This window comes from Zonotrichia leucophrys, chromosome Z, assembly GCF_028769735.1.
Source record: "Zonotrichia leucophrys gambelii isolate GWCS_2022_RI chromosome Z, RI_Zleu_2.0, whole genome shotgun sequence".
Classification (NCBI taxonomy): domain Eukaryota; kingdom Metazoa; phylum Chordata; class Aves; order Passeriformes; family Passerellidae; genus Zonotrichia; species Zonotrichia leucophrys.
In genome coordinates this window covers 32,865,491-32,886,204 of record NC_088200.1, presented here as the reverse complement: position 1 = coordinate 32,886,204, position 20,714 = coordinate 32,865,491, and the positions used below count along the sequence as shown (strand labels likewise).

General features: G+C 39.1%; 1 protein-coding gene and 1 long non-coding RNA gene across 5 annotated transcripts in view; one reads left to right on the top strand and one right to left on the bottom strand.

The window, feature by feature from the left end:
- ERBIN (erbb2 interacting protein) overlaps positions 1–10,153 on the bottom strand; it is a 121,133-nt gene extending 110,980 nt beyond the window's left edge. For 2 of the 4 annotated variants that reach the window (XM_064736724.1, XM_064736727.1), the window contains exons 1-2: positions 9,518–9,873; positions 9,052–9,132 (exon numbers count right to left, since the gene is read on the bottom strand). The gene's annotated coding sequence lies outside the window, so the exon portion shown is untranslated. Of the gene's footprint in view, positions 1–9,051; positions 9,240–9,517; positions 9,874–10,117 lie in introns of those variants that run through there. The other 2 variants (XM_064736726.1, XM_064736725.1) reach the window with 2 other exon arrangements.
- Positions 10,132–19,981, top strand: LOC135460077 (uncharacterized). The gene is made up of 3 exons (XR_010443159.1): positions 10,132–10,186; positions 13,349–13,425; positions 19,916–19,981. It is a non-coding gene; the product is annotated as an uncharacterized LOC135460077 (long non-coding RNA).
- The last annotated feature ends 733 nt before the right edge of the window (positions 19,982–20,714 follow it).

Genomic DNA, 20,714 nt, shown 5'->3' with positions numbered 1-20,714 from the left:
AGGTTACTGATTATTTAAATGCTTACTAAATTGTAGGGTCTACACATAAAAAAATTGCAGGCCCTGATGCCCTGCTTTACATGCACTCTTCCTCAAAAATGTAATTCCCAGAATTCCTACCAAAAGCTAGGAAGGATCAAACAACAGAGGTCAGAATAGCACGGCAGGTGCAGAACACTTGAGATACAAAGTAAGCAGATGTTGGGTACACAGGAGGGGAAGGAAGAACCACACTCAAAACCCTCTAGCTAGTAACTGCTCAGAAAAACAAATCCCAACATGTTACATAATTCAATCTATGGTAAAGGGAAGATAGATGGAAACACATTCATAGATCAGAGTTCAAAGGAAGTACACGGGAGTACGTATATTCATTTCCCATTTTTAATCTGGCAGATTTTAAAAAAAAAAATCATACCAAAAACTACAAATAAAAATGCAACCCAACATCTGTAAGACTATACAGTGCACTAATGCAAGTTACTACTTGAAGAGAAATTGTATATAGAACTGGACTTCCATTTTACTTTATAATTCCTCCTCCTTTAAAGAACACTTCTGTCTGTCTTCTAAATGTTATCCACTTCATCAAGCCAGTTTGGTTTTTGTTCTTACATGTTTAGTATAAAATGGTAGTAATAGCAGAAGCCTTTATTCATAAAGCAGCTTTAAAAACAGTTTTACTTTATCACACCTTTTTCACTAAAATAAGGAGTGGCTAGAATAAGAAGTAGCCACTATTTTAAAAAAAGCAAAGGTTCAAAAACCAAAACAGAAAAAAGTTGTATTTTCCAGACTCTAAGCATCTTGTCCCTCTAGTTTATACAATAATTATGCTACATATTATGTCAATATTACTCTCAGCAGTTTTACAACTTACTATCCTGGACATACAAGGGAACCCCTGAAGCTACTTACCTCTGTCTGTTGCTTTTCTTTACATTAACTTTAACTGATACATAGATCCCAACACAGGCCACTTTGTTGTCACTGTCTTCTGCAGTGATGCAGAAGAACTACTCCTGTCTGCATTGGCTGGAGTTCCTTCTAACTACAACACTCTTCACATCTTCCATGTGGGTAAGCACCATTACTCTTGTCCTCTATTTACTCAGCTTTTCTCTCACAATGCATGTTTGATTTTTGCCAATTCATAATCTTGTTTCACTCCCAACACAGTGATGAAACATTTAAGTCAGCATTTTTGTACTATTTTTTTTTCTTTAGCTAGTGTTGTGTTCCTCTAAGTGAATGGATGATGATTTAAGAAAAGAGAGCTGTTGTGTTATTTTTATTTTACTCTATCAGACATTTTGCAGATCATATAAGCAACTGAAACCAAAAAAAAAGTAGCAGGCTATTCTTGAATAGCCTTCAAAGTATTTTTGCCTCTTTAGATAGAGAAGAACAAGAGTGCCTACAATAAAACTTTTACTAATAACTTAGAATTTAGACAATTAAAATATAAAAGTACACTTTCTCTTAAAAGTGTTGTTTTCAATATGGATAATAAATTCACTATCGGAAGTCAAAAACAAGCCTTTCACCTCACAAGAGATTTAAGATATGTAAAAAGAGCCTTCTTTCTCATCAAAATGCTAATTATAGCCTCAAAACTGAATTCAAAGTTGATTTAATAATAACCCAACTTACAGTATTACTTAACTTCTGACACCCAGGGCTTTTTTCACCCAGGGAAAAAGTGACTAAAGAGTACAATGCAGAAATTTCAGAGAATTTCATAGCTGTGACTTCAATTAATTTGAACTGTCCAATGCGTCCTTCAGACTTCTCAAAGATTAAAACCAAATTAATACAAAACTGACGAAAATGAGTAATATTCTGATTTTGAGGGAAAGTTAATCCTCATCAAATATCTCATGCTCGGAAGCTGAAATTTAAAATCTGGAAATTTAACATCTGTGGAAGGATGTGTGAGCTACAAATCTAAACTGAGCAAACATATATTTAAATTCAGTGGAAATAAGCAGGTATTCGCTCCTCAGACAAGAGAGTTTTTGTAAAAGGGTAAGTAACAATCTGTTGGTTCTTCATTGGTTAGTTTATGTAACAGGAGAAGCAAAGTAAGAAAAATAATGATTAACAACACATTTCTCTCCCACTCTGTAACACTTTCTTCTAACCTGCTCCATAGACAATGCCATAATCTTTCCCTTGACTCACCACCACCCACTGCTGCAAAACCTGTATCAGTAACTGATATCATGAAAGACTACAGGATATTTGATATGTTGACAATACATCTCCAACAGATCCCACAACTTCCCACAGAAAAATCCCACAGAAATTTTTGCCTGCTTTACTGTCTTCTCGTAAGAACAGCACTGCAAAACCACAGAATAATGCCAGGATCCTCAGCATTTCTTCTGCTTTGTTTCAGTAAGGGAAAACAAAATAAATGCTCCCTGAAAAATTGATAAACTCACTCAAATAAAAAGGAAGAGTAAATTAACCTCAAGTCTATTAAAATCAATTTTAAGTATATCTTGCTTTTCTAGTACTTTTATTACTTAAATTTTCATTTAGTTAGATGAACTACCTGGTACCAGACCAAAAGCCTTAACATATAAATCAATAGTAACACACTGGAAGAACAGGATTGTCTAATAGCCACAGAAATCCCATGCTCAGGAAAACAAAACTCTCCTAAAAAACACAAGTAAGATACACTATAGAGAAATAATATAATACTAAAATAGTAAAGGTATGAAGATTTTTTTTTCCCCTCATATCAATCTTTCCCATCTTATCCATCAGGATCATCAGAGACAGACGGATTGAGAAATTCCGAATTCCAACTGATTCTCCCTCCTTGTCACATTCTGAGAAGACGGTTAAAGAGCAATTTAATTCCATCCTTTTTTGTCTCCTCTTACTTAGTGTCCTTAATATTTGTTACTTTGTTTTTAACAGTTTCCCAGCACCCATACGTGAACCAACAACAGCGATCTGACAGAAGTCCTAAGTAAAATTGTAGGCTTGTTCCAAACACTGTTTTCTACAGCGTTGCACACTCAATTCCCTTGGTCTATAACTCCTCCAAGATGTTAAAAGAACTCATTAATTACTCGGAATAAATCACCCTGTTTGAGCTTACTACAGCAAAGCAGACATAGTAAAAAGACTGAATAGGTATGAACCAGGAAGAAGTGAACTTTTGAATTTTCCCCCTCAGTGATGAATTTTACTACCAATCCCCTAAAAATATAGAGCAGTTCAGAAATTAAATAACCAACAAAGCTCCAGGGTTAGCGCCACATATGATTTTGTGACCAGAAGTAGCCCAAAATGAGTATGTTCTCCTAAAAGGAGCTAACTACCAACCTCACATTCCAGGCCACCACAGACCAACACGCCACAGCAAGCTAACATACCAGCAACAGGAGACCAGTGAACATTATCTGCTGTCTGCACGTTCACTGATCCTCCTTCAAGTAGACCCATCTCAAAGGCCAAAGTGGAACCTAAGTAAATTAAACATCTATCATACTCAGTAGCATAAGCAGGGAAAGCAAGCATTTACAAAGCATTTAAGTCACTAATGATTTAGACTGCTATGCTGACACACTTTTCAGTCTAATTTTACTGAAAATATAGGCCTCAGTCTTGTAAATACTACTGCAGCCAAGCTTTTTTTTTGTTGTTTCATTGCACCATGAGAGTGCATAAGCACATGCAGATTTTTAAGCAACATCTTTCCACAGACAAAAAAACCCTATAATTCCCAAAAATAAATGTTCTCGGATACCCAGTTTCAAATACAAAAATTCATGTTATCTTCAGGGTTAACTGCAAGACAAAAGACCTGCAGAAACTTGATCAAATTGACAAATCAATTGATCTTCTAAATTATTACTTCTCCCCTCTGATAGAGTACTGGCAGGAAGACAACAGCCACATGGGGAAAAAGCAGCAGCTCTCAAACCTTAGCAGTCTATCAGAAGTCTTCCAGACAAGCCTGGAAACAGTTTCCACCATTCAAACACTCACAATGATTTCTGCAGTCATTCTAGATAACGAAGCCTGTGAAAGACAGTCAATCATCTGGCACTGTATTTCAGATGTTTCTGTAGGTGCACTGATATATAGCTCAAAGCACCTATTCCCTCTCCTCTGCTTCTTAAAACTTGGAAGTTTTAGAAGGTATGTACTGAAAAATGACAAGAAGGGCAAAGAATGCAGAAGAAATAATTTCTGCAAATGTACTAATCACATACCCCATATAATGGGACAAAGGAAGAACATGAAACTTCTCTTCCATAATTGTCTGCGGAGATGGAACCCCTTATGCAGTTGCTACAGGAACTACTCATGCCAACTGAAAGCCAAAATCTGGTGAGAAGACTCTAAACACAGCAGTAAAACTCAAAGCACATTACTTCAAACAAACAATACTGTCCTTCTGCATCTATCTTTAATGCAATACCAGAACTGCAAATATTTTGAATTTATTTATTTATTGGGATTGGAGCAAGGAAAATAGAGCCCTGGCCACTTTGCAGGAAAATATCACCCACTCCAAATTAATACCTAAATTATAAGTGTTTCACTTCAAGTATTTGTGACTTTTACTAATACTTCAAACCATCTCTGAGCTTTTTTTCATTCCTAAAGCTGGCTGCAGACAACTGACACAAGAAGTAGCCCTTGAGCATTACAAGTTCACAGCAAGACAATTACATTCCAACCTATACAAACCATCTTATCTAATAAAATTCAGCTTATGAGGCTCAGTTACCTTATGACATTATTACAACTGCCAGGATCTCCACAGCAGCCAAGATTGCTCAGATTGCCCTCAGACTCTGTTTAATCATCACTGTTTGTTCCTACGTGATCACTTAGTGTCAAGTATCTACAAATTCCTTCCAAGAACAGGAAAAAAAGCTAATCTACTTTTTAACTTAAACTTGTACTTTTAAACTCTTAACTTTAACTTTTTACCCTAGGCAGGACAGCTGCAATGCTGGTGTTCTCCAACATAAGTACACTTCAGTTTGATTTCATTTAGACCAAAGGAAGAGGTTTGGTCAGTTTTATTTCTCAATTATGAGAAGTTACAATGTATTTTTGAAGGTGGAATTGCAGCCCAGTGTTGAAATATCATGCTTCTGAATCCTCTATACAGAAAGTACAAAGAGTAATAACTCAAACACCTATACTGAAATTCAAGCATCAGAGAAACAAGTACCTCAAAAAAAGCTGACTTTGATGATGTTCCTTTGTATCCACTGAAATTCAAGACTAGGTCCCATCTGGGTCATCAAAACTATTACCAAAAATTAGTAAAAATAAGGAACTCCTTACCACCAAGGCAGTATTAAGAAGCAGGCATTCTTTATGTGGCTGGATGCACAAGAGGATATCTCCTGCAAAATACCATGCATGCTGAGAAAAACCTCCTGCTTATATACTATATTTTACAAACATATTCATTGATTTCCTGGAATAAACATACATATGATAACCATTTCCCCAAAATCATTAACATATTTTCCCTCCCCTTTCCACGTGTGTCTTTCTGTCCTGGGAGTCTCTTTGGTGGTCCCTGGTGGTCAGCAATGCCAAAGTCATAGCTGACTGCTTGAGAATTGGTAAAAGTTGGCACAACTGGGTTGGTTGTTTTCCAGTTCTTCCTAAAGAATGTGTTGTACAGTTCCATAGGCCAGTGGTTTTTGAAGAATAAGCATTGCATTAGCCCACCAGGTGCAAACGATTTTTCATCTGGCAACAATGAAGGCAAGCCAGCAGAAAAAGCCTAATTATGCTGAGATTACTATACAAGAAAAAATCTATTGATTCCAGCATAACAATTCTTTCCATTTTAATTAGATGGGAGATACAATAAATCTCTCCTAATCAGCATCCTTATTTTGAAACCTTACATTTTTAAGATTTAACTCAAACATCCAAACACTGCATTTTTAGTTTAATGTGAAAGCTGTATTTCAGTGAAGTAACCTTTCCACAGCTAAAAAATCGTTTAAAAAGACCCATTACCAATGGTTAAATACAGACTATTTACTACTTAAGCTATCTTCAAATGTTTTCATTCTGATACGAAAAGTGTCTTTTGACACATTGTTGAACTTACTGAAAAACTGACAAGGTAAAAGAGCAATGTTTAGAAATCTTCATTTTCTAGATGATCTTCTTAACTATTCTATTTCAAATGTCACCACAAACATTTGCACGCTCACACAGGAATACTGTCTACTATTCTGATGTCCGTATGAGTAACTCTTCCGCCAACTTCACTAGTAACTCATTTGGAAAAGGTTAGACTTCTAATTCCTCTACGTGGATTAAATGTCAGGCACTTCTTCAGTAGATCAGGTTATTCTATAGGGAGAATCTGCAGAAGATATGACATACCAACTATTTGATCTTTACATAACATTTTCCCAAAAGGGTTTTCCTTTTTGCTTAGGAGCAGGAAGGACAAAAACAAAACAAGAACGCAGAGCAGACAGACAGTGATTCATTACAGCCCTACCGGAAAGCCCAGTTGACGAATTTACTCCCATCCCCTTCTATTTCTAGGACCTACTGCTAACATGTGAGGTATAATGTATGTTACACATGTGCAAGCCTTTCCTTAGCTTTGATCTTCCAAGCATGGCTCTTAATGACTGGGACTAAAGACTCTCAACAAATTCCACCGAGAACAAATCATAACAGTTTTCTGAGACCACCAACTCAATACACTAAGAAACTATCCTCAGTATTTTCTCCACAGAGACCCTTTATCAATTCTATATGAACACGAGGTGCAAATTGATACCCCACAGAGCTCTGTGTTTACACTAAGCATTGTCTACTATGCAGCTTATGCATAAGACAGATATATTCATATTTTACTAATATAATGATCATCTTAATGATAATCACATTCCATAGTATGCTATATACTGCAACTTCTCCCTCTTTGATTGCAAGCATACCTTCTTAAAATTAGCAATGTTTACTCAAGCTTAATTTAATTCATGAATAAGAACCAGTCAGGTAAAAAGAACGTTTCCCCAAGCCATCAACACACAGCTATAAAAGTGCTGTTTCAAGCACATGAGCTACCATGTGTAATGTTAAATAATTTTGTTCATAATAAAAATACCAATGTCAGACTGATTTTTAGTTGTGATGTTGATCTGAAGAAAAAACACATCCCTTCATGTTACTCCCAAACTGTGTTAATGACATAATGGCATTCAATGATATAACCATGAGCTGCAAGCAGTACTGAATTACACTTTCATCATTAAAAAAGGACCTTATCCATAGCTACCATGGTGACAAAACACTAGCGTAAAAAGTTGTGCCTCCACTACAAGGAACTATTCTTCCACATGGCATTGAAAAATATCAAGTGCATCATGAGAGACACAAAAGGCCTGAAAAGAAACAAAATTGCCTTGATTATGGACATACTGGTTTACAACTAAATTTGTCATGCACAGCTACAACTCCTCACCCTCCCCTCAAGAATCTCAAGTCATTATTGGGACTGAAACACTGCTCTGGAAAGGGATGGTTCTTTGTATAAGGATTACTCTATTCAGACTTTCTGCCAAGCATCAGCCACATAAGGAAAGCAAAGTTCACTGCCATTTATTTTGTCCAGATCTTTCTGATGCCTAAGAATAACCTTTACTGCTGCCTGGAAAGATAAGTCTATAAATTGCAATTTATTTGTTATCAGCCACTGAACCTCCTTTACACATTTATATGTTAACATTTTTCCTTACAGTATATCAAACAGATCGAGTTGGATTATTTTTTCTTAAATCACTAAATTACTCCACGATGTTAAAGATCTACCTATGTAGGAGTGTTAAACATTTTGCACAGAAATTACTTTGTCCAAGACTCCCAAATACCAATACATGTCACACATTGGCAAGACTGAAGCATACACATCCTATCTGACCAACATGTTGCTTGTGAGTTTCACAAACAGGAACAAACATTCCAGAGCTATGGTTTCTACCTCGTTCTAAACATTCACAACATGAGAAACTCCTTGCCTTCACAAAAGAACTAACCTATAATTGTCTCTTTGGTGCATGAGAAGTAAACTTCCATCTAGTTGGTGTAACAAGCGCTAGAGGTATAAAATCCTACGCTAAAACTTCGCATTTAATTTGCCCTTCAGCAGCTTCGAAAAGGAGTTCTTTCAAAAATTAGAAAGGGGAAAGTGGTCACCAAAACCAAACAAGGCTACATTAACAGCTTCAATTGCACGCACTTTAAAAAGTCAGATAACTACCTATCTGCTTTGGTTTTGCTCTGTATTTTGTTTTAAATGAAGGTTCTTAAGATGAACTTTGCCAGGATCAAAATGCAGGACAGACTTCTGCTATACAAGCTGAAAAACAAGCAGTCCACTTCGTCGCTTTGAGAACAGAGAGGGTAAAGGGGAAGAAGACGGGTGACTGCAGCAATCGAAGGTGGAAAAACTGCGACATTTACAGATGACCAGGAGGACTTATTTTTATAAAGAAACTTAAGAGCAATCCTGAAGAAGTCCCGCCAGACACTAACTGATATTCCAGAAAACAAGGCAGACCTAAGCATGAAGCCTCAAGAGCTTGCGATTAAATAAAATATATTGCCTCCTTTATGACTTTCTCATTTCTCGATAAGTTAATTGTACTTGCAGGGTTACCAAACGTTTTGGAAGGGAGGGAGCTGAAGAAGCAGTTACGCAGTCGAGCAGCTTCAGCTCAGTGCCTTCTCGGACCGAACAAAGAAACTTCTGTGTCCGATGAGATTAAAAACTTTCGGTCTCACAGACTCTTTCCCTGCCTCCATGAAACCAGCGCCTCGGTTCACAGGGGAGACGGGGAGAAATACAATGAGCAGTTAAACTGTGCAGGCCAAGGCGGAAAACAGAGACAAAATATAAAGGCCAAAAACAGGATATAAAACGAAGCCTGAACTCCTTGCTTTTTCTCCACCCCCTTCCCAGAGGAAGGATTTTTCTGTTGTTTTTGCTGCTGCTGCTGTTGATCCCAAGCCTTCCCTATTTACCTTAGCTGTCGGGGCGTCTAAACCAGATCCAGCAGGCAGGAGTTTCTTCCGACCCCAAGTTAAATCCAATCGAGTTTTCTTCTTCAGGGAGGGAGAGGCCAGAGAACGGGGAGAGGAGGAGAAGGAATGTTAGCAGCTTTAGCTGAGGACGAGGGAGTTCGTGCGCACGGGGAGAGGGCACCAGAGCAGCCGGGCTCCTCCCGGCCCCCGCCGAGCTCTGCCCCGCGGCCGGCCCCACGTCGCGCCGGCCCCGCCCGGCGGCGGCACCGCAGCGCCCCCCGACACCCAGCGCGGCCCGGCCCGGCCTGGCCTGGGCCCGCCCGCCGCGGCCCCTCGCCCGCCTGCCCGCCCCCCCGGCGCGATGGGCGCCGCCGATGCCCCCCGGCTGCGCAACCGGGGTCGCGCCGCCCGAGCGCGGCCGCCACCGCCGAGGGCAGAAGGGAAGCGGGATGGCCGCCTGCCTCACCTGCCCGCCGCCGCCGCCGCCCTCGCTCCCCGCCTCCTCTCGCACACTTCCCCCTTCTCCCCCGGCTTCAGCCTCCCGCCCCCCTCCCCGGCCTCGGCAGCGGGGGGCCGGGGGAGGCGGCGGAGCTGTGGGAAGGGGGAATGAACGTCGCGGGCAAACACGCGGCGGGGGGAAGGGGAGGTGGCCGCGGGCGAAGCCGCCGCGCCCCTGCTGCTGCCGGCGCCGCGCACCGCTGGCCAGACGGGGGAGGCACTGCAGCGGCACGGGGGGCGGAGCGGGAGCAGAGCCCGGGCCGAGACCTCGCGGAGGCGGAGGGAGGCAGGCGGGCGGGAGCGGGAGCAGCAGCGGCTGGAGCAGGCAGGCGCGGCGGGCGCGCCCACACTGGCTGTGCCGGGTGGGAGGAGGGACGGGCGGACAGCGCCGGGCGGGGGGCCGAGCTGGGGGAAAGCCGTGAGGGACGGGCGAGGCGGCCAATGGGGCCCGGCGGGGGCGGGTTGTGCAGGGGCAGGGCGAGGCGGGGCGGGGGGCGCCAGCGCGGGGCTGGGGCGGGCGCGGGCCGGCGGGAGGCGGGAGCGGCGCCGGGCGGGGGCTGTGTCTCACCGCCGCGGAATGGCTCCTCCCGCTGCTGCCCGGCGTGGGGCCTGTCCTAGTTTGTCTTCTGCAGGCAAGGTACGGGCAAATTCAGTCCTGAATGACAGAAGTTTCCTCGTTAACAGCTCAGCTTCGTTATTTAATGGTTGCGCACCCTCTGTGGAAAGCGCTGAGGCGCCGGCTCTGCCTTTGCGCCTTCGTGGCCATCCCACCCCTGCTCCCGCACCCTGTGCTGCCTGATTCGGAGCTACCAAGGGTCTGAGGGAACGAGCACACCCAAGGGAAAAACTGACAGCCTCCACCCACGCTTTGGTGTTTGGGTGTGCTACGTTAAACTTGGATGCAAGCAACAACAATTAAAATACTGCCGCACATATTGTCACAATGTTTCACGTAAACCCTGGAACACTGCTGTACTTTCTCTTCCAAGTATTTCAACACGGTCAGTACAATACAATGGTACTGAAAATGCGTGTTGACTGACAGAGTCATGTACAAATACATGCTTGAAAAACCGGCAGTGCATAGGTCACACGGCTTTGGTATCGGTTGGGTTTGGATTGCAGTAGTACAGTTGTGATCCAAACAGAAACAGTGAGTTTCTGTTTAATTTCCTGGATTGTTTGAAATAGGTATTTGATAACCTGTTGTGTATGCAATATGCCATTTTAACAGTCCTGGAGCCTGGAGTTCTGCTCAGCCATAACACAGCACATGAAGCTGACAGCAGGGTGGAATTGTACATGCTGCTCACCTTATGCTCCTTAATTGTGCTCAGCAGAGACCATATCTAAGGACAGAGGTAGTTTTGCTTTCACGCTAATTTAATCGCTGGCTACTCTACTGGGACTGCCACCAACTAAGGTGGAACAGTGTTTTATGATGATAATCTGTTTACTGAGAAATTGGCAAAATACTAAGAAGTGCCATTGAACAGTAAGGTAAAATGGTGTCATGTTACTATTGACCTGTCCCTGATTTTAACGTACAACTAGATGGGAAAAGTCCTTGAAACCCCTACCAGTCCTTGACAGTAACTCACATTGATGCTTCCTATTGAGGATCATTACTTGCTTTATCTATTTTCTTATAGGGTTTTGCATGAAGGGTTTAATCTTTCTCAACAAAGCATAGAGATGATCAAATTTTTATAAAAGTCCACTGTGTTTAACAATAATGTTATTAATTTTAAACCTCTTGCCTGTATATGGGAATTGCATGTTCAAATATCCAGCTTGTATCCAGATACAAAAAAGAAGCATGTGTTTCTACTAGGATAATAATATTCACTTACTGTTTCTTTACTTACTTTTCTCTGTCTTCGCAGAGCATTCAGCCCTACTTTGGGGACTACATCTCTGCCTAAATTTAAATAATTAAACGACATCAAATGTAGTCATCAGAGTTTATAAAAAAGAGAATTGTATGTGTATATATAGATATTGCCCAAAACTTTAAGACGCTTCTATTTCTTCTTGTTCAGAAAAGCCATTTTCTTCAAATGAGTCAGCTTTGGACTAAGGCCAAGCAAGAGAACTTTACCCCCACTGACAACAGCTTTAGAATTTCTCACTACAGTGCCCTGCATCGGTGCCCTACACTGTGTCTATAATAAAATTGCTAATTTTTTTTTAATCTCTTGCAAATGATTGATCATTCGTGTCATAAACCACATAACATATCATAATTAATGTGATTAGCTCTCTACAACTGATGCCCTCCATCATCAAATCTTCACAGCACTTTCCTATGTGAATTATCACAACTTTTTAATGTGAAAATATTTTTTGGAAATGTATACTGCAAATTTCCCAATGCATTTATTAATGCAGCAAAGTAATAGATGGGTGTGAGAAGTAGTATATAGTATATATATTATAGCTACTGTTGCTCAGATGGTGAATCTCCCATAGTTGTTAACATTAGTTGCAATGTAAGATGCTGTTTCAGTTACAATTTTAGCTATCACAGTAAAAGCCTATCCAAAGTCTGCTGAAACTACAGCTACTTGGAGCATAACTACTGAAGGCATTGTGCACAGACAAGATATAACTATCTGTACAAATTAAGAAAATATGAGGAGTTATCCTAGGGATCTAAATGCGCTATAAATATCAAGACAGTATTTAGATTACAGCTCCAACAGAGTCCCCAGCAATATTAATTCCCAGAGATGGTATCCCAGTTACCAAATAATTACAGATTAGGTGCACAAAGGACAAAATACAGAGTTACATAATGAGTCTTTCAAGTAAGACTATGCATCTGATTCCACTGAACATTTAAACAAATCCTTTATACACATTTTAATGCTGGACATCAAGCCAAAACTCCTCTCATTTTAATTTCTATTTTCATATTTGAACAGGAACACTGGTAAATACTGCAACAATATGCACCTGAATCAAAAGAACATTTGGTGAAACAGTCACCTGTGTGTTTGTCTCTCAGGAGTTAAGTGGTCTGGACAATTACTACATAGTTTCTTCTGAGTGACAGGGTTTAATTGCTGCTTTTGCCTATTCTTACTGCTCTTGTTCATTATGATTGCATGTTTCCACTTTTCCAGGAAATAGATTGAAAGGCCTCTGGGGTAAGCACTTCTGTTTATTAAATGCTCAGGTAGAGACTTGAATGGTGGATTTCAAATTGATTTGAAGTGGAACTGCTGGGCGTGATTGCAATACAAATATTAAATAATAATTAGTGGAAGTAATAACCACCTGAAAGACACAAAGAGGCAATTATTAATTTTTTCTCTAACAAGTACATATTGAAGTTTATTTTAAGTATCCCATAATTTAAATTTGCCAAAATATCTTACTGTAGCATTTTCTGAATTTATGTGGTTGACATCTGGATGAGCTTATACTGGTGAAATTAACACAAAACTGTCATAATTCAGTGGCAATTAAGTTTTAGAAGTGTGTTGCTATAACTTCTAAATGCATCATAAGTATCTACCATATTTGAAGATAAACTCAGTAAACAACTTCTATTCAGTACAATCCCAAATATACACTGGCTAAATGCTAATAAATTTTCTCTGCATTTGGTTTCTTTGTTTCTCAAATAGTAAAATGAAAGTGATGAATTATAATGCAAGTACCAAGAGAAAACCTTGGTAACACCAGAACCTATTTTTTATATTCTGTGTTCTAGACATGGTTAGGAATGTTTTAGAGTTATTTTTAACCATTATATTGTAACTTTTTCCTTGTATTTATCTTCCTTGGTTAGCATGGGAGAGCTGGTGAATTCTGAAGAACACTTGGGACATGGAAGAGCATTTCATATGGAGGAGGAAAGACAAAAAGGTGATGTCAAGGTTCTTTTACCCTTTCCTGATTTGGACTGCTTTGCTCCTGGGCAGTCTCCTTAACACTGATTTTAAGCTATACTGCAGCGTCTTAGCCTAAGGGTCTGTTTTGACAGCTGATACCACCACATAAATCTTGTTCTGGTGAAAACAAAGAGAAAGGAATGAAAATGAAGCCAGACTATGTGAGAACACTGACATCTGTAGATCATAACCAAAAACCCTTTGCTGACTAGTTTAAGACAAAGAGTTACACACGAAGTTGGCAGAAAAAGCCAACTGCGAAGTTGCCTAAAATAAGCCATGTGCTCAGTACATTGCCTATGCCCCAATGGTAGTTTTGGACTGCCTTTGCTAAGTTCTTGTATCCTAGAAGCGTAGCAATTAATGCTGTTAAGATTGTTTGTGTCCAAATAGAAATCCTAAAAGAATGCTGTACCAACGTCTAATCAGATCTGGGAATACTCTTATATGGAAAATCAATTATGCTAGTTCTGTAGGACCCATCATCACACAAACGTTAAATAAAACCAGATTTCTCTAATTGTAGGATGAATTGCATTCATTTTACATTGTACGGCTTACCTCTATTTTGACAATTAATTTTTCTTAGAAGGTGCTAATGCTGTCAATACAAATCTCTTAGTCTTTAGCACAATGTTGTGTGTGTGCACACATAAATTTTTTACGTTTCCTATGTGTTTTTCTGTGAATAATGTCAGTAATGTAAAAGTAAATGCTAACAATGTGTGAATTCTTGGCTTCAATGTTGGTTCAATGATATTTCAAACTGAATTTCTTATGGACTACCATATTTGGAATCACAAGGTAAATCCTTTTGAAAGAAGGACGTGCAAACAGACCAGTGAGATGAACTATTCTATCTCTAAACTGACAGACTGTACTTTAGGGAAAGAGTTTTTGATTTCTAGAAAAGCCACCATGGACCATTTTTAGGAGAGTTTAAAAAATCCTTTTGTCTTCCATCTGCAAAATATGGTCCATGACAAAAGATTTTTCATTTTGGGAAAAAGAATTACTTTTTTCAGAATCTGTTAGAGCAAATGCATATTTCATTGCATATGAAATTCAATTTTAAGTTCAATTAAAAAAGAATAATTTTGTCTTCCCCATTTTTCTTCTTTATGAAGTCTTCAGTTCCCCTTTTCTACGTTTTGCCTTTTTCCTCCTCACACAATCAATAGGAATTATATAGTTCTAAGTGCTAAAATGTTCTCCTTTTACAAATATTATACAAATATCCCTTTCCCTTTGAACAAACAAAATATTAAAAATTGCACTTTAATATCACTAGTATCACTAAAAACCTTATAGAAACATTATAGATATTTTTTAATTTTCCTTTGATAAAAATGGTTTCAGAGTATTTTTTAAAATCTCAAATAGGTATTTTTTTCAGTTATATCTGTCCTATGTTCTAAGACCTGGTAGACATAAACAATAAATTTTTTATGTTTTAACTCAGAGGTTTCATCTCCTGTTTTCCTCCATCAAAGGATGTTTTTATACATTTTTACATGGCAGGTATATTCTAGAGCATTATTCCCCATCAGTAAGGAAATAGTCACTTTCCAGGCTGCAAAAGTGAAAACATTCTCTATTAACTCATTTCCATTCCTACAAGCAAGCAAAAGTGCTCAACAGAGAGCTTGGCTTTACCAAGTACCTTGAGAAATGCACTTTAGTCTAGAGGTGTAATTATTTCTATTTTTAGAAAAAATATTTAAAATATTTTACTTTCTTAAACTAAAGTGAAAATGCATAGCTTCTGATTAACTATGCTATCAGCAATGTGGCAGAATATACATCTGAGTATCATGACAGCATCGACCTAACCCATTTCCAAGAGCATATCTCTAACTGCTGTGATAAAACAGCATACATTCAGATTAAACCTGCACTCAGCTCAGGTGAGACAGACCTTCAATGAATTTTGACACTGTGGGATCTAAATTTAGACAAAGTTTGTAGAAAAGGTGATACCTTTAATTAGATCAACTGTTAGGAATGGAGAAAAATGTTTTGACTTGAGTGACATTATTAATGAGAACTAAGAAGGAGGAAAACCCAAACTAAATACAAGTGGGATGAATTGGGTTTAGGATATAAAATTATTTTAATCAATTAAACCACTGGGGGGAAAACAGCTGTTAACATGAATGTACAGAGGATGAATCAGCAAGAACCGTCAGCTTTAAAAATAAGGTTGCTACTCTCTCCATGAAGAATGTAGTTCCCAGGATTATTTATTAAACATGACTTGGAGGTTCCTTGTTGGTACCTGATCTGTGCAAGAGATGGATTATTTTTTTAACGAAATAATTATTCTTCTACCCTTTGCTGTGTTTTATCTGTGCCAGATCAGTGTAGTGAATAACAATTGATGAGTTCTATGCATGTAATTCTCATGAGAATGTGTCATACTTGGTGTAATATATCACATTTTAAAGAGTACGAAGAAAACCCAAAATAATTAATTTCCATTAATTCTGTTGATCACTGATATCAATCACGTTAAATTTGTCAGTATTCATGAAGTTTATTTAGGCTGTGTCAGCAAGGTTTAATTCTAATGAGTGTTAATTAGTACAGGGGAGGTCTGCTTTGGATTGTAAATTTAACTCTGGACCTGCTGTTTAAAAACAGATATGGGAAAAAAGTCTTCAAGGAAGTGTTAATGCTGTAATTATCTAAAGGATTTTTGTACATATACATCAGCATTGAGTATTATGCAATAGACAGGAATATTTTATCAATGAGGTCTTCCATTTTGCATTCTTAGATTGATAGGTGTTATTTGGGAGGTTAATTCAAATGCAAGGCCTGCTCCTTGCAAGGCAGTTCTGAGACTTTTTTCCTAGTGCATCTCGTATATTGGCTAATTTTCTGAAGTTTGTTGACTTGGGGATTCCTCTGCAAGGTACTTTGTATTGTCACTTTTTGCCAGCCATGTAATATAGAAAGGCGATGGTCATTTCTACTACACAAAAGGCAATGAATTCTTAATTTAGCAATGAAAACCTGTGGAGAAGTTTAGGTAAGGTTTAGTGGCACAGTCTTTTAATATACTTTCTCATGAGTAGTCAATGACATGATGCCATTACCCGTATGAGGGATACATTTTAAAACATTTTCAAGCTTTGGTTGCTCTCTCCTATGATTTCCTCAGTTCTTTATGAGTAGTAGGCACCTTCGTCTGAAAACCACCCATTTAGGTGTGTCAAAATTGTATTAAATGAGAAAAACAATTGTTCCGGTTTCAAGTTCTTTCTTTATCTTTGACAGAAACCATCTTGAATTAAGCCCCTGCACAACCAAGAGACCTTTGGGAGAGAAATCCTCTAAGATGTGAATATTCATAAACTGCTTTTTATGACATTCAAATGTTAATGGCACTGTTCTTGTCGGGCTGTACAGCGTTTTAGAACTATGCAGATATCTTCTTGTCATACTTTGAAGAAATGGGAAATTGCCAGGGTGTGGTTGTGTTCTTTTCCATCACATATCTATTTTTACTATATAAACTATTTTGCCTCTAGTTCAGCCATGTCTTTATGTGTTAATACAATCATAAAACAAGTAAGGGTTTTGTGTATACCCATACGTACACACACACACACACAATTGATCCAGGAAAGCCTAAATCTGAAATATTATATGAGACATATATGTATATAAATCAGTGTCTCATGTACATATATACACATATGTATATGCATACGTATGTGCACAAATATGAAAGTGCAATCATTCATCCTTACAGTGTGAAATGCTTATGACATAGATTTAATTCCTCTTTCATTTTAAGGTGATAAATGTCAGTGAAAATATATAGACACAAAAGCTATGTGAATCACACATATGTCCGGGAAAAGCAAGTAATGTGCCAGAAAGTCAGGTAATTTAACATACATGCTACTGTCACAGAGATTTTAAATATAAGGATCTGCTTTTTCAAATGCAGAGATATTTTTCATAGAAACAAGCTTATTGCCTTTACTAATATTGCTAATCGAAATAAGATCCTACGTCTGTCTCCAGATCCATTACCTAAGGGCTTGTTTACACTGAATCAGAAAAGTACACTAACGATGTGTACATTGAAACACCTTAATTCCATGTGATACAGTTTTAGTATGTACTCACTGTTGAGATAAGGTAAAGTCTACCGACCCATCCGGAGCTTATTAAATGAGGCATGCATGTTTTCCTGAGCTACTGCCTTCCTGCCTTTCCTAAGCTGAGAATTTGCTGGAATGATTAGGAAACTTAAGAAAGGCCCTACTTGTCCCCGAACTTCACTCCCTCATTACAACCTTACAGGCTCATAATACAGCACAGCAAGCCATTTTCATCTCCTTGTTCAGCAGAAATCACATCAAGAGTTTCAGAGGGCACTTACAGACCCTCACAATGAACAGCCTCCTCATACAGTGGAAGGACCTTAGACCTTGAAGACCACAGTGTCTGGCTGCCATAGGCAGCTCACAGCACTTGCCCTGCTCTTCTATTGCCGTGCCAAATAAAATCATAATCTACTTCCAAGAACAAAAATAGATTACCAGCAATCCTTCATTTAGCTGCATACATTAGGAGAAGCCTGGCTGGTTTTGTCATGGAAAGACGTACCAAAGTCAGTTTGCTGTAGGCAGTGCTGATGCCAGTGTACACAGTGAGGACTCCAAGGGTGATACGTGATGTGACATGTCAACAAGGCTCAGATAAAATCCAGGACCATTTTGTCTGAGTGCCTAAATGTCTTGGCTGGATACATGCAAAGAGCAACAGAGCAAGTGTTCAATTTGCCCATTTTATGGACTACTTGTGCTGGCAATACTGAGAAGGGAACATCAGCCAGTAAATCTCCTTGTTTTGCCTGGTTAATATGCCATTAATGTGAAAAGCTATGGAAGAGGCAGCAACTGAGGGAGTATGACTTGCAGTGTTACTTGTAGGCACTTAAAACTCCTCTGCTCCTAACAACCAGCTGCAGTCTGCAGATCTCCTTTCCCTAACTGCTCAGTTTCCTTCATTTGTGCATTCCAAACAGGGACCATCCTAGAAGTTTCAAGAGCTAGTTAAAAATAATGATTCTCAGCAAATGCAATAGTCGCTCTCAGATGTTCAGTGGAAAACACTTCTTTCTTTCCCTTGCTCTCCTCCCCCACAATACACATTTTCTCCTTCCACCCCTCCTTCTCAACTGCTTGATCTTAGAAGGGAAAAGTCCTGAAAAATCTCAGTAGTGCAGCAAACATCTCAAAGATCTCTGCCATCATTCCTCACCAATGAAAGAAGAGGCATGAGCCTCTTCTTCACTGTTAGCTACTGAAATTATAAATAACCAAGCTTCACTGCAAAAAGAGCATTTCTTAGGGGAATAAAAACTGAATTTAAGATGCCAAAATTATTATTGTATAGCTGTCTTGTCCCTTATTCCAACATTAAAAGCAGTGACTGTGCTTCTAGAGATTAGACTGCTTCTGTTCAACTACATATAGAAAATGTCCTATGAATCCTTTCTTTCCACAATGATTGCATGAAGAGGGAAATCACCCAGAGCCAGTGCTGCATCAGTGCTGCATTCTCTTTCCTATTTAGGGGACTGCAGTAAAAAGGAGATTGATTAGCTGCTAATGAATACTGAAGACCTTCCTGGAGCTGAATGAAGTAGTTCAGCTGTCATTCAGGGAACGACCAGCCTTTGAACGGTGAAAAGCAGAGTGATAAACAGAGGTGTTGTGGTCTCCGGGAACAGATCACTCAGTCCCAGCAGACCGCTGTGGAATGAGTGGAGAAGAGGCCAGTTTTACCACATCCAAATATCATGCAGGTGTCCCAATAGTTGTTTTATTTTCTTGTGTGTGAAGCAGATTAAAGTCCTGGCAAATTTCAGTTATGCTGCCTGTGCATATAGGCATCTAGAGATGTAGATGTTAGGGGTTGTAATGGAAGAATCAGCACTCTGAAAACTGTGGGAGTGGTCCTTTAGGAAAGAAATGTAAGTACAGATTCTACCAAGAAGGCTGCAGTGTAGGGAGAAGCTGCTGACATTGAGAAACATGAGGAATATACTTTAAAAGTAATACCTGTTGGTCACTACAGAGGAAATGGATGTGAGCAGTTATTATGTACTCTCAAGTTAATGTACAACTGTGAAGAAATGAAGGATATAAATGAAAATAAATATTATCAAGTAGAACAGAAGGATATTCAGTGCTCTTAGTCTTGGGAAAACAGGTAAGCTGAAAAAGGAAATGAAACAACATGAACTAATTTTCAAAACTAGTATAGTCGTATAAGTCTGGAAAAGCATGGGCATTCTCATTCTGCAGAATAAGCAGGGATATGCAATTGGGATGGACACCATGTTAGGCATAAAGCTGCCATGTCCATGCTTTCTCACCACAGTGCAATTGTCACACCACCCCTTCTGCAGCTGTTTCATCATCTGTCTCTCTCTTCAGGGTCACTTGCTTTTTTCTCCAAGGGCTTTATTGAAGAGCAGAAATTATAGTCTGATGGAAAATGAGGTAAGGACAACCAAAGGAGTGGGAAAAGTTATTATGTCTGTGGTGAAGGTGACTATGAAGAAGAGGGAGACTAGTAAGTGGAAGGACAAAGAGGAGGGAAGGATAAGGAGAGGACAGAAGAGGTAGGTAATAAAATAACCACTTTTGGCCCAGCACACCATTCCAAAAAGAAAACTGCAGACCTACACAGACATCATACTCCACTTAATGAAATCAATAAATATATAACATCAGGTCTCTGGAACTTCTGGCAAAGGATTTAAATTTTATTTCAGTACTTTTCTGTTTTTGGCCTTAAAATGCTCTACTAGAGCCTTGTGGTTGTTTACAGCCACTTGAGGATTAAAGACTGAAATTAATTACAGACTTTTGAACAAAAGGCTAGAACCTAGAGCCAGTAAATGTATTTTGGCATTTAATTCCATTTATTTTAGGGGAAGTAAGATTCCTAAATGCTTCCTCTGGCATGACCTGGATGTGTTACAGAAAGTACAGTTACAAAGGAGGCCCTAAGACTCTGCTAATTTATGCCACTTGACAATTCTCATCACACAGGTAGGAAAAATCCACTGCGTCAGTACAACAGGACAGTAAATGCAGTTCATCTTAATAAAGGATATTTTGCTTGTACTTAATGAGATACACTCAGATATACTATTCACCCAATGGTCAGGTTAAAAAATTAAACTGAGATATATTTTAGTTGTTTTCTAATGCTTGAAATTAATTAGTC